Here is a 23,389-nt window from a genome sequence, read left to right on the forward strand (position 1 = left end):
GCTCGAGCCAATAGGGGAGGACGAGGGGAGGTGGGAGCCAATAGGGGAACGGCGCAGCCGGCCAGGGGGACAGCCCGGCTGGGAGCGGAGCCTCATTCCGCGCTGGGGGCTGATGGGGAAGGAGCGGCGGCGGCGGCGGCTCGGTGGCGGCGGGCACGGGGCGCGCTGCTTCCCCCCCCCCCCCCCCCCCCCCCCTCGGCCCCCTCCGCTCCCCGCCTGCCGGCTCCGGAGGGAGGCGCCGCGCTGTGGGGCGGGGATCGGAGCGGAGCGGAGCCGGAGCTGGAGCCGGAGCCGGAGCCGCCCGGGCAGGGGCGCGCAGCCAGGAGGGAGGGAAAGGTGCGGAGCGGGGCGGTGGGGGGGGGGGGCGCTGTTCTCCTCAGCGGTCGCCATGAGGGGAGGGAGAGGAGGAGAAGGGGGCTGGGGTGTGAGGGGGGGGGTTGGAGGGTGCCGGTGGTCGGGTGAGGAGCGGGGGGGGGGGGGGTCTGAGGGGGATTAGAGGGGGCCTGGGGGGGGGTTCTGAGGGGGCTATAGGGGCTGAGGGAGCCCTGAGGGGGATGTGGGGGTGCTGAGGGGGCTGCGGGGAGCCTGAGGAGGCGCTGAGGGGACCAGGGAAGGGGCCCCGGCGGTGTTCGCAGCCGCCCTGGGTGACGGCGGCACCTGCGGCCTCGCCGCCAGGCCCCCGTTATGCGGGCGGCGGTGGCGGCCCCGCGGCCGGGCGGGCTCGCAGCGAGGTGCCAGGCCCGCCCCGGCAGGGCTCGCTGCCCGCCCCCGGCCTTGGATCCGCTGGCTCCTGGCGCTGCCGAAGCCCCAGGCTTGCTTGCTGCCGTGGAGGTGAGGCCGGCTTCCTCAGGCACAGGGGCTGCTGGCAGAGAGAGGTGAAATCGCCTCGTGCCCCCGCCGGGCCCTGCGTGCGGTCACTGATGTTTCGGTGGGCTTGCCAGGTGGTTGGGAATGACAGAGGGCTGCAAAAACCCTTCACGATTCTTTGAAACGCTTGATACTTGTTATCAACAAAAGATGACAAGATTGTCGTATCAAAATATTCCAGGGTGTAGGATGGAAACTCATATATACATAACTACCTACGTCGTCTGTGGAGGAGCTGGAATGGATGCACTGGACAGCTAAGCGCAAATTCTGCGGGAGTGTGAGCTGGCAGAAAGGCCAAGATGGATCCAGCTTCAGGTAAGAAATATAACTTCTTGTTCACTAGTGTTTTGCAGCAGGTTAATATTTTTGTGTGGCAGTTTAGAGCCTCTTTATGGTTTAGCTGTTAGAGCCATTGGATTTCTGCTTTGTCTGTGGCATGGAAAAGTCGTCGTTTTATTTATTGTTCTGTGGTGCTGTCTTCAACATACTAAAAGGTACTGCAGTGGTTTTAGGATGTAAACTTTACAAAGCTTTAGGACCTCTGCATCAGAGTGAATTGTATTTTAGCTCTGTTTTAAATTCTTTACAGGTGGGAACAAAGGTGGCCCCTGGGCTGAGGCTTCACAAAGGAAGGTCTGATCTGGAGCTTGGTTTAAAGGCACAGGTGAAGATCTTTGGAAAAGAACTTTCATCATGGAAACAGTGCCTATAAGTATTAACTAAATCTTTATCATGGGGGGGGGAAAATGAGTTTGAGAGTCAAGAGATGATTCTTTTTTTTTTCCTTTTACTTCCTCACAAGTAAAAATGTTTTCTTTATAAACTGCCCCCCTCCAATGTATCAGGGGAGACTTATTCAAAGTTCAAAACCAAAGAGATGTTTACAGCTGTTGTTTTTTCCCCTCTGCCCCGTGCATGCATACCTTGCTTGTATTGCATAGGTTTTAAAAGTCTTGAAAACTGCTGGAAGAACTAAAAATGCATGGGAAATATTCCAAAGGTCAAATATCAAAGTGTTCTCTTACAGTGGTACATGTGTTGTAACTAATATCTTTGCAGAGCATAGATCTTATTTTCTTAAAAACAAACAGTTTTAATGCCCGGTCAATTTGGGGTTTTTGCTTCTGGGATATGAGGAAAAAGTAAATCTGCTTCAAAATTGTTATGATTGTGCCATAAGGATTCAGTTTTGTTCTCTCTGTAATAGAGGAAGAATGTGTTACATCTTGATGAAGCAATGCTAAGTCTTACTTGGGGAATTCTTATTGTCTGTTTCTATGAATAAAGCAATCAACTCTATCTGTTCTAGATGCCGTTGATTAGAAATACTGCCTACTGACAAAATGTGTGAAATCCTGTCTTGTCAGAGTCCTTGTCAGAGCTGAGCAGCAAAAGTGATCTGAGCTCTGTTTACGATGGTGGGAAACTAGTCTTGAGGATCCCTGGTCAGTCTCCTGTTGGAAGATGAAAATATTCTCTGTTCTTATCTGTATCTTCTGGCTTTTAAAGTTTGGGTACAAAAAAGTTAGTATTTTGACCAATCACCATAATCGTTACAGTTAATATTTGATAATATTTGTCTGTGGTTCACATGTTTTTCCAACTCCTTCATGGCTCAAAGTAATGTGTTGTTAATTACATGACCAGCAAATTCTAAATACAGGTTTACATGTAAAAGCTGATCACGTGTCAGAATCCTGGGCCAAAATCTAAAATGCTAAAGATGTTTGCTCTAGGAGAAGCTGTTCAGTTGTTGCTGAGCCTGAGTTAAGTCTTCGTGAACTTCTGTATGATTATCTTCTAGGTATTTTCTGATCTAGCATTAAAAACTCTTTAGTGTAACTAGATTTGTCCAGTTAGGCGATTTCATCCAGATTTTCTGTTTGCTGTGGATGGTTTCCCCCTCCCCCTTTTTTTTAAAGCATGAAATACCGTTATATCCATCCTATTTTAACAAAAGTTTTGTATGAAGGGCTACTGTACATTAAGTGTATGCATTACGCAGAACCCAGAAGGATTTCCCATGTCTGTAATATCGTTGGGTAGTTGAGCATTTGCTAAAATGAGCTGCTGATTGTTCTTTTGCCTCTTATAATACTCCTTTGTATATCTGCTGGTATCTTGTTTGTTCCTGTTGCATCTACACAATACATTCCTTCATGCTTTGTGTAACATCTTCAGTCCTTTTTTTGTACGTAGATACAGCAACGTGAAAGAGAAAATTCTGTTCTTAAATTCTCCCTCTTCCTGCCCTTACTTCTCCACCCCCAACCCCTCCAGTGTAGCTGGAAAATGGGTCACTAAGGGGAATTGAGAGCAATAGTGATCACCGGTATCCGGAGTTCTGGGGTAAAGGGACAAAAGTGAGCATAGGGAAACGATACGTGTGTTCTGACAACATAAATTTATGCTTTGAGACTCTTTAAATCAATATGGGAGTGCTATAGGTAGGAAAATAAATGAAGACCTCAAGTTGTTGGCTAAAAAAGCACCAAAGCTTGCTGCCATTGTAAGAGGCTTGGATGTTGGTGTTGAGCCTTTTGTCTCTTGGTTGTTTAAATTTCTCCTAACAGCGGTTAGCAACGTGCAAGCAGAGCGCTCAAGTCTAAACCAGAAGGGTTTTTGTCTAATATTATTTGCTCTCTTTTTTCTTAATGTAATCAGTCTTTTGAGTTAGGCAAGTTCAAAACAATATATCTTTCAGTGCTGACTGCTGGGACTGTTGTATAACTCCTCTGGCATATGAGTGATTCCCATTGATTTCTGTGCTAATTGTTTGCAAATGTTACGTTTTTTTGTCACAATATTCTGTTTTCTAGCAATCTTTCAAGTAAGAGATAAGAACTGAAGAAAGGTAATTTAAAGCCAAGTATTTAATGGGAAGTAGTTGTTTTAAGTTACCAGATTGAGAAGAGATGAGTACTTGTTGCATCTCAAAACTGGCTTTGTTCCCCGCCCCCCCCCCCCCCCCCAGCTGAGCGTAGACTGTTCCCTCTCATTTTGTTTGCACAATATCAGGCATACCAGTGGAGCCTAGAAATTCATAATGTTTAGCAGGACGAGGAAAGAAATCAAGTTTCACGCACTTTTGCTGATTTACAGTCATAGGCAGATCAATATATACCCATAAACCTTCTGTAACTTGTACACCATTTTTTAGAACAGTTTTCTGCAGGTCTTTCTGCAACCATTTTTTCTCCAGTTTCTGGCTGCCAAATATGTTTTTTATTTATTGTCAAAGCCAGTTGTTGGGCTTGTGCTAATAGGGGAGGGTTTAGATGAGTTTCACAGGTGCATTTAGCAGCAAGTACATCGCATATTTTCTCTTTTTGTGGAAAGAACGCTTAATGAATACTCTTAAGTTTATCCTTCAGTGTTCGACAGGTGATCAAGCTATTTATTCCTCGTGTAAACTGGTGTATTTCTCTGCATTTCTTTTCTGAAGCATTAAGCATTTTATTCTGCAGGTAGGCTGACATCATTACAAATATGAGCTTTATGTCTTTGATACTTCGTATTACTGCAAGAAAGATTCCTGTACAGAGCTTAACAAATGTTGTTCAGTTTGCGAAGAGCAATGGTTCCAATTTTTGTATACTTATTACTTGTTTTGTACATAAATGTTCAGCCATTCCAATTGGTGTTGGTCTTCCTTTTCCAGGCTGTCCTGTCCATAACCAACTTCAAAAGTCTTGTAAAATCTCATGAGTTAGACATTTATAAGCTAAAAATACTAGACTTTCAGGATAATTTGGGAGGGAAAGATGTGTATAATATGAAGATGTAGCATAGCTTTGTAGTCGAATGAGTAGGCCGTGCAGCTTCCCTGGGTCATTTGTGGAGAATCAAAGTGTAATAATTTGTTAGTTGTGATGTGAGGGGTTAAAAATAAAATCATTATATTTTTAAGCTGTCGTAAATCTGTGTGTTGGTCAGCAGAGAAGCAAGAAAAGAACTCGAGAGATTCTCGCACCATCCCAATAAAACTCCTTTGCAAAAGTTGGTGAACTCGGCTGTGATATGGTAGAATAAAACACAAAATCAGGTCGGAAAGAAAAGTGTCACTTTTTGGTACAAAAAATTCGAGAACGTGATTATCAAAATTCAAAGCTAAAAATGTGTTAACGTATTTTGGAACTAGTGGAAAACTAGGTGAATGATGATGTCCAAATGAAACAGTATAAAACAAAGCTCATTGAAGAGAGCTTGCAGGAGTGATTTAGCAGTTCCTGAAGATGACGAGACATTTGGAGAACTCTGAAAATACAAAATTCAGAGATTCTTGTCAAAGCCTGTATCTGTGTGTGTTGGGATAAGAGGAAAGTTTTTGTTCAGCTTTTTTAAAAAAGCAGTTCGAGTTATTTAGAGCAACAAGAACGTCATGTCAGGTGTTTATAAGGCCTGCACACCAAGAGTGTGAATGCAGTTGAAGGTAAAGGAGTCTTGATCCACTAGGACTTACCATAGATAAGTTCAGGAGCATTTGACCAGTTCTACTCTATTCATGGGGAGGAAAAAAGGAAATGTACTTGCAGTTTTTATACTTTGCTGAATGATTAGGTTTTGATTTAGCAGAAGTACCTCAGAAGAACAGTGTCTTATTTTTTTTCTTGCACTCAAAATTAGAAACACCTACTGTAGAAAGAGCGTATTGTATGAAATTTGCTGCAGTGGATGTGAGGGCTTTCAAGTCTGACAGTTTAAGTAGTGAAGATGAAAGTGAGGACAGTTCTTGGGCAGGGGACTTCAAGAGGAATGTGATTCATGGGACACAGTGACTAGCGTAATTACCAGTGCAGCTGCCGTAGTAACTTCTGCCAGTACTAAAAAAAAACAAAACCTGTCATGCCCAGTGCTCTATTGGTCGTAGTGTAAATGATAAAGATGGGAGCAGCGGCGTAATGCCTTGTTCCACTTGCCAACTTCAGATCGCCGCACACAGATGGAGCTATTTCTGCTGGGTTTCAAATTGGCGTAAAACCTTCACAGGATTTCCTAAAGTGCTTAGGCTGGGGAAGTCTTTTGGAACTGGAGGTAGTGAGATTTTCTTTCCTTTTCTGTAAAGAATAGTGAAAGGGTAGAGATTCAGAGGGGTTGAATGAATCTGATAATGGGTAATACCTGGCAAATTCAGGCAAGAAAAAACAAAACACTTAAACACTTTTAATTTCAATGTTTTCAATACATAAGGTTTTACTTCAGTAATTAATTCATTTCTTTTGATATTGTATTAGGTAGGGCTTTTCAACTTTTCTCTGTGATAGCACTTCCTTTTAGTTATTATTTAATATTTGAAAGGTCTGACCTGTAGTTCAATATTTGCTTCCAATTTAGCTGAATGAAATATTTCAGACTTAATCCAAAATAGAATTTGGGGTGAAGAGCTCTTGAAAAATTTGGAGAGAAGAACGGGAAGGAATGTTCTGCTAGACCCAGGCTTCCTTTTCATTTAAATTTCTAGATCAAGTGAGGAAAAAGATGTTACTGGAGAGTGAGGGAATTCTGTTATATTAACCACAGAACATTTTCTCTCGCTAACACAAGTTGTCAAAACTCACTTCTCCAGCACTCAAAGAATTTCTTTAAGTGCGATTTCCATTTTAAAATGTTGAAGTGGATTGCTAAAGGTCATGGATCAGTCTAGCGTCAAAGGTGGGTCTAGAATTCTGGGATGCTGATTTTTTGTAGTCAGGGCAGTCTGTTTAGCTGCCCGGCCCCAATGTTGCGTTAGCAGATCATAAAATTTCACCTGTGCAGTATAAATAATCATTGTCCTGTTTAAGAGAACACTTAGCTTCCTAAGCTGTTCTTAGAGCACGTAGCTGTTCTGAGCATCAACTATAACACAGGTAAACTTCATGATTTCATTCAGTCTTCATTATCCTTGTCAAAGAATTTCTAGATCTTGTTTTTTTTCCTGCCTTTAATTTGCCTATCATTCCATTTTTGTCATTTCCACCTTCTGTTTCTTAAAAACTTGCCTCGTTCAGCTTGTTTGGCATTCTTGAGCAAAGGTATTTGTGGCTTGATTCAAGAAAGAGGTGAAAAGGGAATCACAAGTTCCTGTACACAAAATTATTACACAAAATTATCACACGCTTGTTTCTTAATTCATGAAAATGTTCTGGAAAGATTCCTCACTGTTGTCCTTGTTGACTGATGGTACCAGTTCTACGGACTTAAATCCAGGCACAAGGGGAGTCCTACAGTAACGCTGCAGGGCAGAGCTCTGTACAGCAAGAGGAGACCCTTGTACCTAAGCACCTCCTGTCTGCAAGCAGAGTGATGGTAAGTGGTGTAGTTCTGTAGCTTATACATCCAGCACGCGTATGTATGCCCTGGGGTTCAGCCCTAATAAAGTGACCTTTTTATGGAAGTTGTATTGCATATGTTCTTTGTCATAGGTTGCTGTCGGTTTATGGAGAGTCACATGGCGGTTGTGAAAATGCCATTAAAAATTCAGATTCTCATTTTGTCTGAAGGTTGTGGTTGTTTTTTATTTCTAACGTTGAAAACACCAAGCCTGAAAATGGTAGTTTAGACTTTCCCATGCGTTCTTTGAGTCTTTTTCCAGTATGGAAAGCAAGGCTAAAACAGACTTTTTATTTAATTAAAATCCCCTTTCAAAGCCTATGAAGTACGATTTCTGATGGTGTAAAAGGAGATTAGCTCGTCCCAGAGCTGATTTTGTTTTCCTCCCCGATTAGGCCTTTGTAGTCCCCAAAGGCAGATAACAAGTAGACTAGAGTAATTCAGTTGGAAGGGACCTACAAAGATGCTCAAGTCCAACTGCCTGACCACCTCAGCGCTGGCCGAAAGGTAGAACATCCTACTGACTTTAATAGTAAGTTGTTCTGCTTCTTTTACATTAGGGGAAAAAAAACAAAAGTCAAGATATATAATGTTGCATGCCCACTTTTTTGCCCAATTAAATAAATAATTCAACCGTTCAACTCCCAGGTCAATCACAGGTGGTGACAGGATATGAAACTTGTTTTATATGTCTATATGTTTTACCATATAGATGTATAAAAAGCCCTCTGAAAGAGGATTTTGCAATTCTTCTAATGGCTCAAAACGTCACTGAGGGAGAGAGAAATCTGACCAGTGGACTGATAACTGCAAATAATACCCATGAAATGTACAAACTAGGAGGAAGACTTGAATCTTTCTTGTAGATGGGTAAATTGAGGTGAAGTAAGTGACGTGCTCATCATGTGGTAAACCTAAATACATCAGAACTTGCAGATCCGAATTGACTGTAAAGTTCCTATACAGCCAAAAGTACTCGGTGCTTCTTGGACACGCAGGCTGGTCTTTGTATGCTGTGTCTCCTGCCAGGTCTATGCCCAGTTAAAAGTAGCTGCATCTATTTTTATAAGACTTGCATGAAGAAAATGAAAAGTTAATTTAACAAATCGAAGACTTGTGCTAGAATATGTGGGTGTTTTCTTTGTTCAGAGACAGAGTAAAAGGGGAGGAAGCAAATTCTGTAGCCTGGAAGTTATCAAAACCAAGCTAATTCTAAAGATGAAGTAGAAGGGCCCCTTTAGAAACCTATGAAGGAAGATTCTTGTGTAGCTACACCATCAATGCCTTTAAGGTGGAAGTGATCCACTGGAGTAAGTGGAATGAATTGGTGCAGAAGAGGAGGCTGAATACAGTGTGGATGTGGTGGCCTGGCTCATCTTGTTGGTGGAATTGCTGCCATAGACTTCACGACACTTTGGTTTTGGCTCGTAAGCCACTTCCAGCTCCACTTCTGCAGTGAGGATAAAGAACAATCAGCAAGTTTGTACAGAAGCTGCTGGTAGACATCAGCAATGAGATCTAGACTAGCATTTAATTAAAACTTAAATAGATTTTTTTTTTCTGGAAGTATTTGAGAGTCCTAATCCTCTGGTGGTCACATTGTGGTGTTTTCCCTCCTAGGTGGGCATGAAGCTTCTGGGCAGCGAAAGCAGGAGTTTTACAAGTACTCTGTGTACTTTGTGTCCTCTAAGGCTGTAATTCAGCTGTGTTTCATGTCTGCTGAAACAATGGGAGCTACAGGGGTGAAGTGGGACTTGGATAAGTGATGCTCAGCTTCTCTTCAGTAGAGGATGGGGTGAGGGTCCCTACCTCCGTCCTCATGGGAAGAGGATGCTAATGGGGTGCTCCATCCACCGCTGTGGTAAGTGGAGGCCTCCGCAGGAAGATAAGGCTTAGTATGCTTTTCCAGTGAAACATATTACACATTTGTTACTTTCTGGGTAACAGCCAAATCATTTGTTGTCCCTCCCCACACACACTTCCATTTATAAATGAAGTCTTCAGTCTTTTGAATGTCATACAGAACTGTTCAAAACCAGACTTGAGCAATTGAAATTCAATTAGTTCAATCAGAGCAATTCAATTGACACAGCTGAGTTCTGTGATCTGAACAAAAGATTTTGCTTTAATTGTGTAGGAATATATAAATGCTGATATGATTGTCTTGTCCCCAGCCCTCCAGAAGGACTAATGCATTTTCAAGTTTACTGGCACACACCACATTTTGCTACTTGAGGTTTATGTGGTGCCTTAGCCTTTCGTGAAATTGGAGGTCCACTGGAAAACAAAAGAAGTGTGTTTGTTTCGTGTGGGCAAACCCGCTGAATGCTGGGGTTTAACATGTAACACTGCTAAATTTGGAAAGTGGCTCGGTCGTCCGTTCTGTCTTGAGACAGATGATCTTGTAATAGCCATTTGCAGATGATATTTCTGATGAATCATTTGAGGTTGTGATTCACAGCTCAACTGAAGTGATGTTACATTACAAGTTAATTTTTTAACTTTATCTCGGAGCCTAGAATGTTATGATGGCTGTTTTCCTGCATCTACACTTGTCAGTCTACAACATACGGTGGGGTACAAAGGCAGCGCAAACATGTTTATTCCTTGACCAAGATTCTCCACTACTCGAAGCAGAGGTTTCTTTACTCATCTTGCTTCTCCCACAAACAACCACATTCTTAAACCTCTGTTTTCCTGTGGTATTTGTGACTGGTGGCCACCAGTGGTGTTTTTTTTCTCACCTTCCTAGATGTTTCTTTACCATGTCATATTTGTCCCTCTTTGGGTCTTTGTAGGCGATTAAAGACCAGAGTAAGTCATCTTGATTCCTGTTTTTTGCATGAGCATGAAACTAGTGGTCGTACCAGCAGTTCTGGTGTTACCTAGTTCTGTTTTCTGTCAGAAGTTAAAATCTCATGTTGTTTTTCTGAAATTGTCTGTGTAAATGAAGCATCAGCTTATGCATCACGTAATTAAAGTGGAGATTCTCATCTTCCTCTGCCAGTCCTCCTTCATCACTGTCTCAGGCACAGCAGATGAAACAGCCTTATTTGCTTATCATGCAAATTCAAATCAGGCATCGTCTTTGAAATAAGATTCTCTCTAATCCTCAATAGTGTTGTCTCAACTTCCATATTTCTTCCTATGTGAGATTTTAGAGATGAGGTCCTTGGCCATCTGCACATGTAAAACTTCTGCAATATTTCACCAGCTATTTAATCACTCCTTCCAATAGTGTTTTCTCTACCTTGACAGATTTCATCGTGTGTTGCATCCTTACCGAGTGGCGTTGCAGAGGGTGTTGCGCAGGGTGGTGGTTTGATATTGCATCCCTTTCTTGTGCTCTGCTCTATTGCTTCAAAAAGGAAGTATTTTTCCTTGCATCAGATCCCAGACTGCTTGACACAGTGTGTCAGCCTCCGTTGTCTGCCTGTTGCTTTTAGATCGTTACTTTCATACAAGGAGTATCGCCTAAACAACCCATAACTTTTCTCTACAATAACGAATTGCAAAGGTCCTCAGTTATTTGTTGACGTGTCGTTGGGACCATCAGTGCTGTCTTGATTTATCTTTGGGTCTCCCTACCTGCCTGTTCTGCTGTTGACTCTCATGTCACATTTTTGTGCCCGTTATGGAATTTCTCTTGCATGTTTATCCTGTCCCAGGACTTGACGTGAGTCAGTGGCTAGACTTTATAGACATGATAGTAAAACAAATAATGATGGAATATGAAATAATCAGACATAATAATTGACTCACAAGTATGGAAGGTGATCTAGTTCGTAATTCCATTCAGGGCAGGGACAGCCACACTTAATGTTCTTCCTCCTAACAGATGTTTATGTGGGCTGCTTTGGAGGTACGTGGTATTGAAATGGCTGCTCCCCAATAATTTGCTCCATTACCTTGCCATCCTTGCTAGTCATGATGTCTGACCTGAATCTTCCTTGCTGCAGTGTAAGCCCATTATTTTTCATGTGGGCCATGAAAGGAAAAAAGGTATTTCCTTTTGTTGTTGTTGGCATTTCGTTTAAAGTACTTACAAGCTTCATGGTCTTTTTGTTAGGGCAACTACCTCCGTTTCTCCAGTCTTCCTCGTACTTGTTTCCAGTTTTCTGTAGCCTCTGTTAGGCAGACCTTCGTAGGGCTCAGCATTCCAAAGCTGGGTGCTGTACTCCGAGTGAGACCTGGGTTATATTCGTCTTTGATCACCATAAAGTGCAGCGCTGCTGTCAAACTGAATAAATAACCGCTGTTGACTCACGCTCACCTTGTAATTTCACTCTAACCATTAGATTTTTTTTTCCTGTGGAGTTTCTGCACGATGTTTGTGGTTGAAGTGGCAGTAATAGTAAGTAGCTGCAGGTTTTTCCTCAACAAGGATCCAGGTCTGGATGGTCAATATGTTAATGCAAAACTATTACTAGAGGGACGTGTGATCGGCATGAGGAAGCTGTATGACTTCGAACTGGAAACGCAACTGGAAAAGATGCTGAGGCTGTTCGGAAGTCCCTGGTGGGTATCAGGCATGTATTTTTTTTTTCGTGGTGCTTTGGATTTACCCTTGCAGTAACAGTATCTGTTACATCAAATAGCATTACGTCTGACGTTTATCCCCTCGGTATGTAAAGGGAGGAATTTTATCCCTTTTCAGCCTTTGCTTTTGTGAATGTGAACAAGTGAAGTACCTGTGTACTTGATGAGATCCATTACAAAGATAATCTTAGTTGTTGTTCTCTTGACTTGTTCCTTTCTAACAAGAATAATTAGATTTTTTACTCACTTTTCTTAACTGTTTCATCCTGGGTGTCGCTTACAATGTGAGGTATCCCATTTCACTGCTGAATCTGAACTTTAGAGGCAACATAAAGAAGTGTAAGTGTTTCAGATGATGCTTTGAAGAGTGACTCTTCAGGCCAAGTGGCTGAAATCTGTCCGCAAGATCCCAGAGTGCTGTGATGGATGAGGAGCAGCCTATGCCAACGCTGGGCCATGCAAAATCTCCCAAGGATTCTCAGACTGAAAACAATGCCAGAGGGGATAGAAAAAGTTCTGGACAGAGAAAGGGGGTTTCTTATTATTAATCACTATCCACGTTGAGTGCAATACTACTATTCTGGGCCTCGGAAAATGACACGCTATTTTCCTTTCATTTTAAATATGACAAAAGCAAAGCCTAGGACTAAGTGGTGGATATTAAATATTGAATATTCCAAAAAGATTTGTCATCTGCTAAGCATAAGATGACTTTCCTCCAAAAAGAAGCAAGCTGGCTAGGCACTATATATTTGTTTTGTTTTTTTTTTTCCACATAGGTCGTGTATTCCCATTTCTGCTTAAGCTAAATTAACAGTTGGGTAAATGGAAGCACTTCCCCTTAACACAAATGCCCTTACAAAAACCAGTAAGTGATTTAATCAAGTGAGTTTCACTGAGTATTCACAGTTCACCCTCTTGTGTGCTAGAGTTCAGCGTTGTACAAACAGGATCAGAAATTCTTTGCTTACCTAGCAGCAAATTGGCTGCTTAGTCAGATATGCAAAGCACAGTGGTGAGCATACAATGCTGAAAGAAAGTTTTGATAATCTAGCTTTCTTTTATAGTGCCATTCGTTGCGGGGTCAGACTTTTCAGATAATAGCTGTACAAAGTGCCTCAGCATGCTGTGTGTCTTCTGAATGAGGCTCAGAACACAGATCTTTGCGCTGGAATGTGTGGTTGGAGATGAGCTAGGGAAATATTCAGAGGCTTTGAATGTTATTACTGCTTATGTGCTGTGTTATTCTTTTTGAAAATTCCCAGAGCTTGCAATATGTTGTGTGTATATACATAAAAGCCCCATGAGGGGAGGAATAAAATCCATTTTTCTTTCTTCCCTCCATACCTCATGAATAGCTTCGTTCCTGAAAACCGAAAGTGATATAACCTTGTTTATTTTCTTACATCCACTTGTGCTGTTTTTACAGTCATCTTAAAAATGTTCAGTTTCTGTCACTGTTCTTTAAATATTTGCTTTCCTATCTCTGATAGCCTTATGAGTGGAAATCCATAGGAAATGGATGTTTCTGGTTTATTAACATTTTAAGTTCTAGTAGCTGAAAGATGTAGAAATTACAGCAGTATGATCAAAACGAGTAGAGTTGTATTTTCAAATACTGTATCTGTGCATGCAAATGCTGTGGCCACCATCTATTTTCTCTAAGGTCAATCAGGCAACCAAAACTTGAGATTGAATTTGTGTGAAAACTGATACAAAAAAAAAAAAGTTATGTTTGCAGTTGTGGGATATCTTACAACAGGCATCAGAAAGCTAGTGTGAGTGCGTGTTCATAAGAAGGGTGGGTGTTACCCGGACAGGATCTGTTCCCAAAACACAAAAAGCCTGAATTAGCATGTGCAGGTATGTGGAGCTGCATTCCGAGTGCGTGTCCTCATCGGCAGTGACCATGCAAATCGAGCTGTTGTGCATGCAGATGAGCTCTGCTTGTTCCACTGTGCCTGCACCTAGCTCACACACCAGTTCCGGATAAATGATTATACAAAGGAGAAGTCAAGTGGCCCGAGTGTTTTGTATTTGGTAAAACGTTTCTGAACTTAAAAAACAAACCCGCTCAGATATGTGGTTGTGCTTCAAAAGACACATCTCTGCATGCAGGTTACCGAATGTATGGTCTAGTATCAGAAGTTAGTGCAAGGGAAGTCCTGGTTTTTGTGATCTAAGTTAATCAACTTTGTTCTGTGAGGTGAAAAGAGGGATTCTGGTATACAATTTACTATGTAGGGTGTGTGTTAGAAGTGGCTTTTTGTTCTCTAAAATGAAGACAGTGACTCACCAACTTCTGGTTTTCAGAAACACCAGCAAAATATCTCCCCCTTGACTTAATCTGCAGCTTGTTCCATCTTTCTACCTTCCTTCTGTAAATAGCCACGTCTTTTTCAACGTCTTTCTCAGCATCTCTGAATGCAAAGGAAACATGGGTGGGACTTCGAGCTGGAAGTAGGAAATAAACTTAAGCCAAGGGAGGTACTCTGTGAAAATACATACAGATATACATGTATTTCTGTGAAGGGCTGCTTCTATCACAAATCCACTTTATAATCATAATGTTGTATTCTCCAGGAATATATGAACCCCACCAAAGAGGGGGAAGGCAATAAAGGAGGCACAGAAGGATTTGAATTAACCAGGCCGTCCCATTCCGAACCTGAAACAGCAACAAAAGGACTGCTCTGGAATTCTGCGTCTGGATTTCTAGAAACCAGTTTTGTTGATCTTCCATGAATTTAGTAAATACACACCCCAAAACAGACTTGACTTTGTATTTTGCCCGGGGACTATGTGCATAGAGCACAGCATAAGTTTGGCTAGCTATATGTGATTTTAAGAAGTTGAAGGAATTAAGAATAGGGTAAAATTTTTAGTGTACACCAGCTTGGGCCAGGAAGAATTCATATACTGTGGAATTTGCATGAAAGAAAGGTGGTTTTGGTTCTTATAATTATATAGAAGTTATAATTTAGCTCCTAGGACTTTCGCACTGCAGTTTCTCTTTACCCCAGTGCTCCATGATTCGCAAAAGTGTTCTTCAGCAGAAATAACGAGCTTGACTGTTTTGTAATGCTACTGCTAGAAAATGCAGAGGTAGTGTTATTTAGCAGCAGTATCACCTTGTACAAAGTTTACCATTCCTCTGATAGTGATCTCTGGCACGTACTAGATGCAAAAGACCTGAGAACGACAGGAGCACTAGCCATAGCCCTCGCGTATGAGCAGAAAGAAGGAACAGAGAGAAGGAACAGAGCGATGGAGCAATCTGAGAGCATCAAGAGTCCTGCGGGTGTGACTGGTGGCCTCTGGTCCCAGAAGGGGGGACAGGTCTAGATCAGGCATATGTAGTACCTGAGGAAGCACCGATCAGTCCTCAGCAGGCTGTGCAATGCTCTCGGGAACCTTCTGCCAGTGTATGTGCTGCTGATCAAGTGTTTTTTAACTTGGGTTTCATTGGGGAAAGGTGGTGTCAGTCAGCATCCTGCCAGGCAGGTTTAATGAGGTGGAGGTTCTGGGAAAACTGGTGGGACTGGAAGCTGTACTCTCCTAATAGGAAAATGGAGCTAGGCTTCTGAATAAAAAGGGGTTATTTGCCTAATTTCCCTTCAGATGTTCTAATATACACAGGGGTCCAAAGCTAATTCTCTATTTAATTGCTTTTAGTTGGCTAAGACTCAGACCTCAGAGATGGGGGGGATAGGGGGGAGGGAGCAAACAGTGACCTGTGGGTGGGAAACCAGGTAAGGAATAAACTTTGGATTTTTTTCAATTCCTTCTAAAATCTTTTTTTCTGTTGTTGTTGATGGTCTGCATTTATTTTTCTGCCAGTTCTCTCATTCCTTTGTGATCTATTTATCTGTATGGATATTTCTCAGAAAGCAGCTGTTCTGCTTGTGACATAAAACAGAATGGGAGGAAGAACTTCGTGACATTACCTCTTACAAATCCTTTCCTCCATGCCTTAAAAACAAGATGAAAATTGCCCAGGTTTACAGAAATATGACTCTTATTTATTTGTTCATTTACTCTGTTGGGAGACTGGGCGGGGGTGCTGTCAGCTCTGGAAATTCTTGCTTGAGAGGGCAGGGATTTAAGTCTCAGCCAACATTACTTCTCCCTAGGTATTTGAGTTAATGAACATAAATAGAAACCAGATAATTTTAAGACACCTGTGGTAAAGCAATTTCCTTTTGCAGATCAAATTTTGCTACCATCTCTCTGATTTTTCCCTACGTGTACCCCAGAGGAAAGTAAACCTCGGTGTCCAATGCGAGATCTCAGCAAGCAGGAGAATACTGCTCCTTTTAACGAACTGTAACTGGTTATACCCTGAAAACAAAAGAAAAAGTGTATGAGGAACATTCACAGCCTTAATTTAAAAAAAAAATCTTTTCTGAAATAAATGAATTTGGAATGTTTTCTCTGAGCAGCCTGATTTTTCCTTTAGCTGTGCATGTCTGATACCTGTTCCTTAGGCTGTTTTTGTCCCAAACCTTCTAGATATTTATTGTCCAAAGCCTTCTAGATATTTAAGATCTCATTCTTGAAGGTACCACGTGCAAGATGCTTCACCCAGCAGTTCTGAGGGTACATCTGAACCTGAAACTCGATGCAGGTCTCGGCATTTGCATTAAGAAACCTTCAGCTGCTGTTGAGAGCGGAGTGCCCGCGGTCTGCAGGTACCTTATGGTTAAGCTGTTGCAGGTCATGCTGTAGCCAAACAGCCTGGTGATGCTTTGACACAGGTAGTTGTCGTTCTGGTAAGCTGCTTGTGGCTGTGAGTGCTGTGTTTTCAGGCAATTATTGTGCTTGTCTTGTCTTTCTATAGGCCATGTCTGCCAGGTAGTATTGGCTGTTTCTCCTCTTTTTTTGTCACTGTATGGACCTTTACTCCACTCCTCCACTTTTAACTTTGGTTTGGTTAAAGCCCCAAGACTGTATTTTTGTAACTCAGCAGTTAACCGACTTTATGAACTGTCAATGTTTATACAAATGTAATTACACTGACACTGGTAAGCTTTATCAATTAATGATATTTCTTTCCAAACAGTTGTTTCAGTATAAAATCTGTGCGTAGCCATACCTTCACTTTTGCTAGTTATACTGTATTAGGAAGGTGGGATGTGTTTTGTAAGGTGCATCATTATATTACTTTCCTTCCTCAAGAATGAAAACTGAGGAGTTGGTGTGAGATACTTTAGGGAAAAAGTGGGTGTAAAGAGACTTATTTACTTTCTTGGTTGGGGGAGTAGGGGGCTACAGATTTCAAGGAAGAAGCATGCTTGGCAGGCCATTCAAAGAGAGTTTTAAGCGTACTGTAATCAGAAAAACAAAGTTAAAGCAATGTGCAGAGTGAGTGTTTTCGTTTGGTTAGTTCTGCAATATCAACTTTTCATCCTGATTCCTTTTTTCTTTAAATACCTAGCATTTGCCCGGAACAGAAGTCCTGTTTTAACATATGTGCATTTCCATTGATTTTTCATGGGACTGCTCACATAAAGTTAAATAGCTACACTGCTATTGAAATCAGCTATAAATTTTGTAATAGGTTAAAAGTATCCAGTCAAACTGTGGATAGTAACTTTTGAGTATAGTGAAATTGTTCATAACTTTTTGGGGGGAACGAGCATGACTACGTTTCCCCGGTGATTTACAAGGGCCACAATTTTTAAGGGGCCTAAATTCCCTTTCCAGTTCAAAATTATTTAGAACACTTCTATAAACAAGCCGTGGTGTTATGCTGGCCATACTGCGATCTAATTAAATATTTACTGTACTTGTATATCTGGTGGCTGAGCCGGGCCCGTGGAAGTGCTGATGCACGCAGCCCTGCGGCGGCGCAGCTGACGGTCCTGAGCTGGCGACCCGACCCCGCGCCGCCCTGGCAGTGGCACTGCACGTCTTTCATCCCCAATGCTCTTCTGGCTTGCCTGGGTTTTATTTCCAAGAATCTCTTGACAGGTGAAGATGTCTGCCTTTGAAGTTCCTCGCAGAGGCAGATTCCCCGTTGGCCCGCAGTTTGCTGCAACAGCACCCGCCTTTGTGTGTTTGGTGCTGTGTCTTTTGCTTCTACTGTGCTCTAAATATTCCTCATTTAATGAAGTGAAGCTCTTTAATTACTATTTTTCTTCGTGGAATGGCTCGTGGTCCCTTGGTCTTTTGATACTATCAGACTGAAAGGGAGAGGAAAATCCTTTAAACAATTTTCCAACTCCCTCTAGAGGATTTCTTTCCAGGCCCAGAAATAGCTCCACAGTGGGAGAAGTGGAGCGCTCAGTCACCGTGCCTGCACAGCCAGGTTTCAGTCCAGATTATATCTTTTTCCAGTATCCACAGACTGCTTTTTTTTTTTCTGTCAGTTCCTGCTAATGTCTCCCTGATTTTATCCTGCCTGTTCTTTAAATATGAATGCTCATGGTCCATTTTTGCTTAGGCAACGCAAGCCTGGCATTCTCTGCCAAGGGATCCCGCTGCAGTCGTCGCTACCTGGAGAATGGCTGTTCTCGTGGTGTGCTAATTTCCCCCAGACCAAACCTTCTGAGACTGTCCAAGTAGAAAGCTGAATTTTAACACCTCTTAGCTGCCTTCTCTCCCATCACGATATTGACATTTTAATGTCTGTTGCGCATAGCAACTTGTTTTCATGACGGTGTCTTTTCCCCTTTCGTGCCTGTAAGTTGCTTGCGTTTCTGTAGCAGTCCTCTGCTGCCCGTTGTGTTGTGCCACAACTGCTGAAAAGCGCTGTTCAAGTTGAACAGACCGATGGGGCTGCTTTGCAAAGGTCGCAGGAAAAGGGGAGACCTTTTTATTAGGGCATACTGATGTGGTCCCTCTCAGAAAGGTGCTCATGTTGGGTCTGGTCTGTAAAGAAAAATGTTCCAGGGTACTCCGTGAGTGTTTCTGTTGGGCGTTTAAATGATGCGGAGCTCGTTCCTCCTGTTTCAGGTGCAGTATCGTATTTAACCATTCAATACCTTTCCCCTGTCGTCAGGGAAATCTCTTAGGGCAGTATTGCTAGGGGTAGGAAGAAGCCAGCCCAGGCTTTCTTGGTTCCAGACTCTTTCAGCCTCTTCTTACCAAGCGGCTGTGGGTAAGGACTGAGGGCACTAAATCCTTCTCAATCAGATACAGGCTGCAGCCACCTCTTGTTCACCGTCTCGTTTCCTAAAGGAAACGCTAACCGGACCCATCACCCCAAAAGCAGCAGCTGATGATGCCCAGCACCATCTGCTCCGTTTCCCCTGCTTACAGTCCCGGGGGAGCGAATCCCCGTGTGCCCACCTACCGGTGCCATCCGTCCATCCTTCAGCCAGGGGTAGGTTTGGGGCCGTCCCGGCTCTAAGGGGGTTTTTCCTCCGGGGCCGGGTGCCGGCCCCGGGGGTGCGCGAAGCCCCAGCGGGTCCCGGCCGTTACCGGCGCCATGGCCGGGCTGCTGCCGGTGCTGGGGCTGCTGTCGGTGCTGCCGCCCCGCGGTGAGTGGGGCCGGGGCCGGGGGGAGCCCGTTGGGAGCCTTAACTGCACACCCAGCCCCCGAGTGCCCCTGGTAAAGGCAGGGCGAGGCTGGGCAGAGCGGTCCTCACCCCGCTGAAACCGTGCGCGTTAGGTGGATGAGCGCCTGGGAGCGACGGTGCTCCTGTGCGCTTACACAGATTTGCGTCCTGCCTGTTGCAGGGTGAGGGTTGGCCCTCCGGTACGTCACGGGGGCCCTGAAGGAACACAACGTGCACGAATTTAGGGAATTGGCAAGCCAAAACAGCTCTTGTGCAGCGCGCAGCGGTGGCAGCGCGGTGGGGAGCCTTGGGCTGCTCTGCCACCACGCGAGGCAGAGCGCGAGGTGATGGGAGCCCGGCCCGGCTTCTCCCGCTACTCACATCTGTAAATTTCATTTTCTTCGTCTCACTTCCTACCCGTTTCTTTGAGTTACTCTCATCTCAAAGCGTGCCCTCTGTTTCGCTGGATTTGGTTACGTCCCAAACCCCGGGCACTCACTCTATGACAGCACGCTGCCTGCTGCTGCTGCTCACGACGACGACTTCCATCCAGGCTTTGCCCAGGGTGCTGTGGTCAAATGAAAAGTGGGTGCGCAGCCCCACGGCTGGAGGTTGAGGGCAGGACAGGAGCCAGGAGGATGAGACAGTGCTGGGACAGCGCAGGGACAGGAGCGTGCCCCAGGAGAGCCACGAATCTATGCCGAGCTGAGCGCGAGCTCTTCCACGGCGTATCGCTTTGTAACCTTCGAAAGGAAGAGATGTGATGTTCCTGCCTGTACCCACGGCTCTGGCTGGTGGTTAATTGTATGCGGGCCTGCGTGAAGCTGTCGCTTATATTAGTCATGCTGCATAAACCACCTTTGTCCCTTGGAGAGTTTCCTCAGCAACGACTTGTTAGAGAAGCCCCAAAAAATTTATGTCCTTGCTATGAATGAACTAGGTTGAATCTCTGGCACGTGCACAGAGTCTTCTCTGCACCTTTCTGCAGAATGCGTATTTTTAGTAGAGAATATTTTGCAGAAATAAAAATAATAACAGGCTTTCCCTCCTCTATAGTAATAACATCTTAAAGTCTCTCTGCAAATTTCTGCCTGAACGAACTGTTAAAACGTTGTCCGCAGCAGGATCCAGCATCAAGTCCCTGTTTGCTGTTCTGGGGAGGCCTGGAGGAAATTCTAAAGAAGACAGCTGAGTGCAGATCAATATTTTTCTTGACAGTCCTGGTCCTCTTCCCCTCTTTCCAATTTACATCTGTCCTCCAGAGATGACAAATCTCTGGTAGTCACCAAAGAGACCTGCCATCTTCTGGAGTGCAGGGCTTTGGGGGATTTTTATTTATTTATTTTTTAATTTACAGACAAAATGGGTTAATCGGTATACTTTCTCCTCTGTAAACCCTTTGAGATCCCATAGTTTTTCACATTCTTCCGTTGCTTGAGTAGGGATCTAGCAGTAATTCTTTCCCTGTTCTCAGGTTAATTGTTGGTCATTAAGGTTTTTATCTCAGTTATGAAATTAGGTAGAAGTCTCCGTGCGATTGAAGGCACTGCGTGGAAGTCTCTATAAAACCTGACTTGCTAGAGAACTGATCGGGTGAGGAAAGCTCTTTGACACCAAAGGTCAAACTCGTTTTCTGCTCAGCCTTTGCTCCAAACGTGGTTTCTTGTGTGGATGCTGTTCTGAAAACAAGTTCTGGCTGAAAGAGTTACAGAATCTGAGTTGTTATGTACGCGTTAAGGTATTGTGAAGCCTCGTGAAAGACAGAAGTTTATTTGCAGTCTTTCAGAAAAAATTGCACAACGTTTTTTAGCCAAAAAAAAAAGTATAACATTTAAATTTGATTTTATAACAGTTTTGTTTGCAGCTCTCTTTACTAGCTTTTGGTTCCTGATGCAACTGAAACTGTTGGTATTTTACATTGTTGGTATCTCAGGAAAGCACAGATTTAGGAAATAATTTGAAGTATTTTAGGTTGAGCGGTTTCTGTAACACAACCTTACTATTAAGGTTCGTTATAGTCTTTGTCATTTTTCCTTTGCGTGTCTTTTTAATTCTGGAGCCTTACTGAAGGACAGTTCTTAAATTAATATATTAAAATAAAAGTTCTTGGCAGTAACATGGCTGTTGTCATGATCCCATCACAGCACCAGCTGGCCACTAGGCTGGCTCTGCCACACATCCAGTAGCCCAGGTGGCAACTTGCACAGCTCCTTTATCCAGCAGTAGCCGATCAGATCTCATTTTTATATTAGCTTTCATGTATTTTTCCAAAGCTGCTCTTTTGTGTGGCTCAGGAGGGACCAGCAAGGTTTTCTGTGCTCACGTAGCCTCATGTAGGCACGTTGCTACCAGCTTTATTCCTGCTCGCTCTGAAGTCGTTCGGGTGAGTGGATTATGCAAGGCTGAAGTCAGTCCCCCCAAATAAAGCTCTACGTTTCTGTGAGTGCTTGAACACTTTAAAATATGTACCTGGGGAATTATGAGGGCAGCGTGGCGCTGGGAGAGGAAATCCATCACATTACCTAGAAGGTCGATAATAAGGCTCTGCAGGATTGCATTGTAGGTGCTTAACCACTAGATAGGGAACTTTGGTGTGGTGTCTTTGGTAAGAGGCTATGTGGGAAAATCATTTCATTTTCTCTTTGTTTTTAGAGGCCCTGATCCTCTGAAGCAAATTCTAGTTTCATGGGAGAATGCATGTTTCGGAAAAAATCTGTACGATTTCCAGAGGACTTGTTGAAAAAAAAAAAAAAGTACCCCATTCATTAAAAAAAAATAAAAAAAAAAAAGAGCCCGGCCTCTTCTGTGCTTTCACCGGAGAGCTGTGCAGCTTTCCTTTACCAGAGCTGCTTGTGACATGGCAACTCCTATTCAAAGCAGATTACAAACTACAGAGAACAGCAGATTCAAGCCTGTGTATCAAACCGACATCACATTGCTTGTGTTTGTGTTGAGTGACTGATTATGTCTCTAATTTTTTTTTCTTTTAGCATTGCAGCATAATTTCAGGAATGCGAAACACGTAAAGGTAATTTTAATGAGGGGGATTTGAAACATGAATGTCTTTGTGTATTTGTGCTCACAGAGTGGCAGAGATTCTTTGAAGAGAAGAATCTTTCTCATCCCACCTGGATAGACACAATTAGTGACATTCTGGGGTACTTTTCATCAGTGTAATGTGTCTCATTTCTTTTTCCCTTCTCTTAAAGCCAAAGGCTTTTCTCATTAGTTACTGACTGTTCTGATGCTGCTGAGTATGTGTGCCAAATTCTTCTGCTCTCAAAACTATCGGGGAGCTTTCCTGTTGATTTTTATGGGAGCAATGTCAAGGGAGACAAAGGGGAATCCTAATAGGTTCTCAGTGTGGAAAGACTTGGATGAATTTAGTTTTAAAATTTGCAAGGTGGGACCTTTCCTAAAGATGCTTATTTATTATTAGCAAAGAGCATCTTTTTCACCGAGTGACAAGTTATGAAAAATGTCACTCAGTTTTGATATGCCACACTATTCCAGTGCTAGGATTTTAGTGATAATGAAGGAACAATAGTCATACGTTTTCTGATTTCATGATTTTTCAAACTTAATAATGGGATTTCCATGGTTTTCAAAATTGTGCGATATGCTGAGAATTTTGTGACATTTTATTATAGTTGTCGGTGGTGATCTGCTCTGTCCAGGGTTTTAGAATAGCTCTGGGGAGAGAAACTTTGCTGCTTCTGAGATGCAAGTGATTTTAAATAATGCAGTGTGCATTCTTGCAGTTGGAGGTACTCTTCCAAAGTTGTATTTTCTTAGTTATGCTGTACTCTACAAAAATACTTAGTCTAACGATAAAAGAATATACGGTATACCTGTAGAGCCAACTAGCTTCATAAGAGGCTTTTAAGGCTCGACTATACATTAATTCATATTCAAAGTTTTGCATGTGTGGAAAACTGTATTTCTTGCATCTGGGTATGCAGACCAGATAGCCATTTAGAATCTGCCTGCTGTAATTTTGTCCAAAAAAAAAATAGGAAAGCAAAGTGCAAATTAAAATGTTCAGTTAAGTGTTCATTTTCAAGCTGGATGTAGACATTCTTAAACTTGAAAAAGCCTGTATTATCCCCCACGTAGTGCATGTAGAGGAGAAGCAAATTTATGAGTTGTGATCATGGTAAAGAACG

The 23,389-nt window shown here is 43.0% G+C and overlaps 1 long non-coding RNA gene across 1 annotated transcript; it reads left to right on the top strand.

Moving 5' to 3' along the window:
- Window positions 1–200: 200 nt before the first annotated feature.
- Window positions 201–2,169, top strand: LOC118259685 (uncharacterized). The gene is made up of 3 exons (XR_004782087.2): window positions 201–336; window positions 1,049–1,185; window positions 1,460–2,169. It is a non-coding gene; the product is annotated as an uncharacterized LOC118259685 (long non-coding RNA).
- The last annotated feature ends 21,220 nt before the right edge of the window (window positions 2,170–23,389 follow it).

Source organism: Cygnus atratus, chromosome 11 (genome assembly GCF_013377495.2).
Source record: "Cygnus atratus isolate AKBS03 ecotype Queensland, Australia chromosome 11, CAtr_DNAZoo_HiC_assembly, whole genome shotgun sequence".
Classification (NCBI taxonomy): domain Eukaryota; kingdom Metazoa; phylum Chordata; class Aves; order Anseriformes; family Anatidae; genus Cygnus; species Cygnus atratus.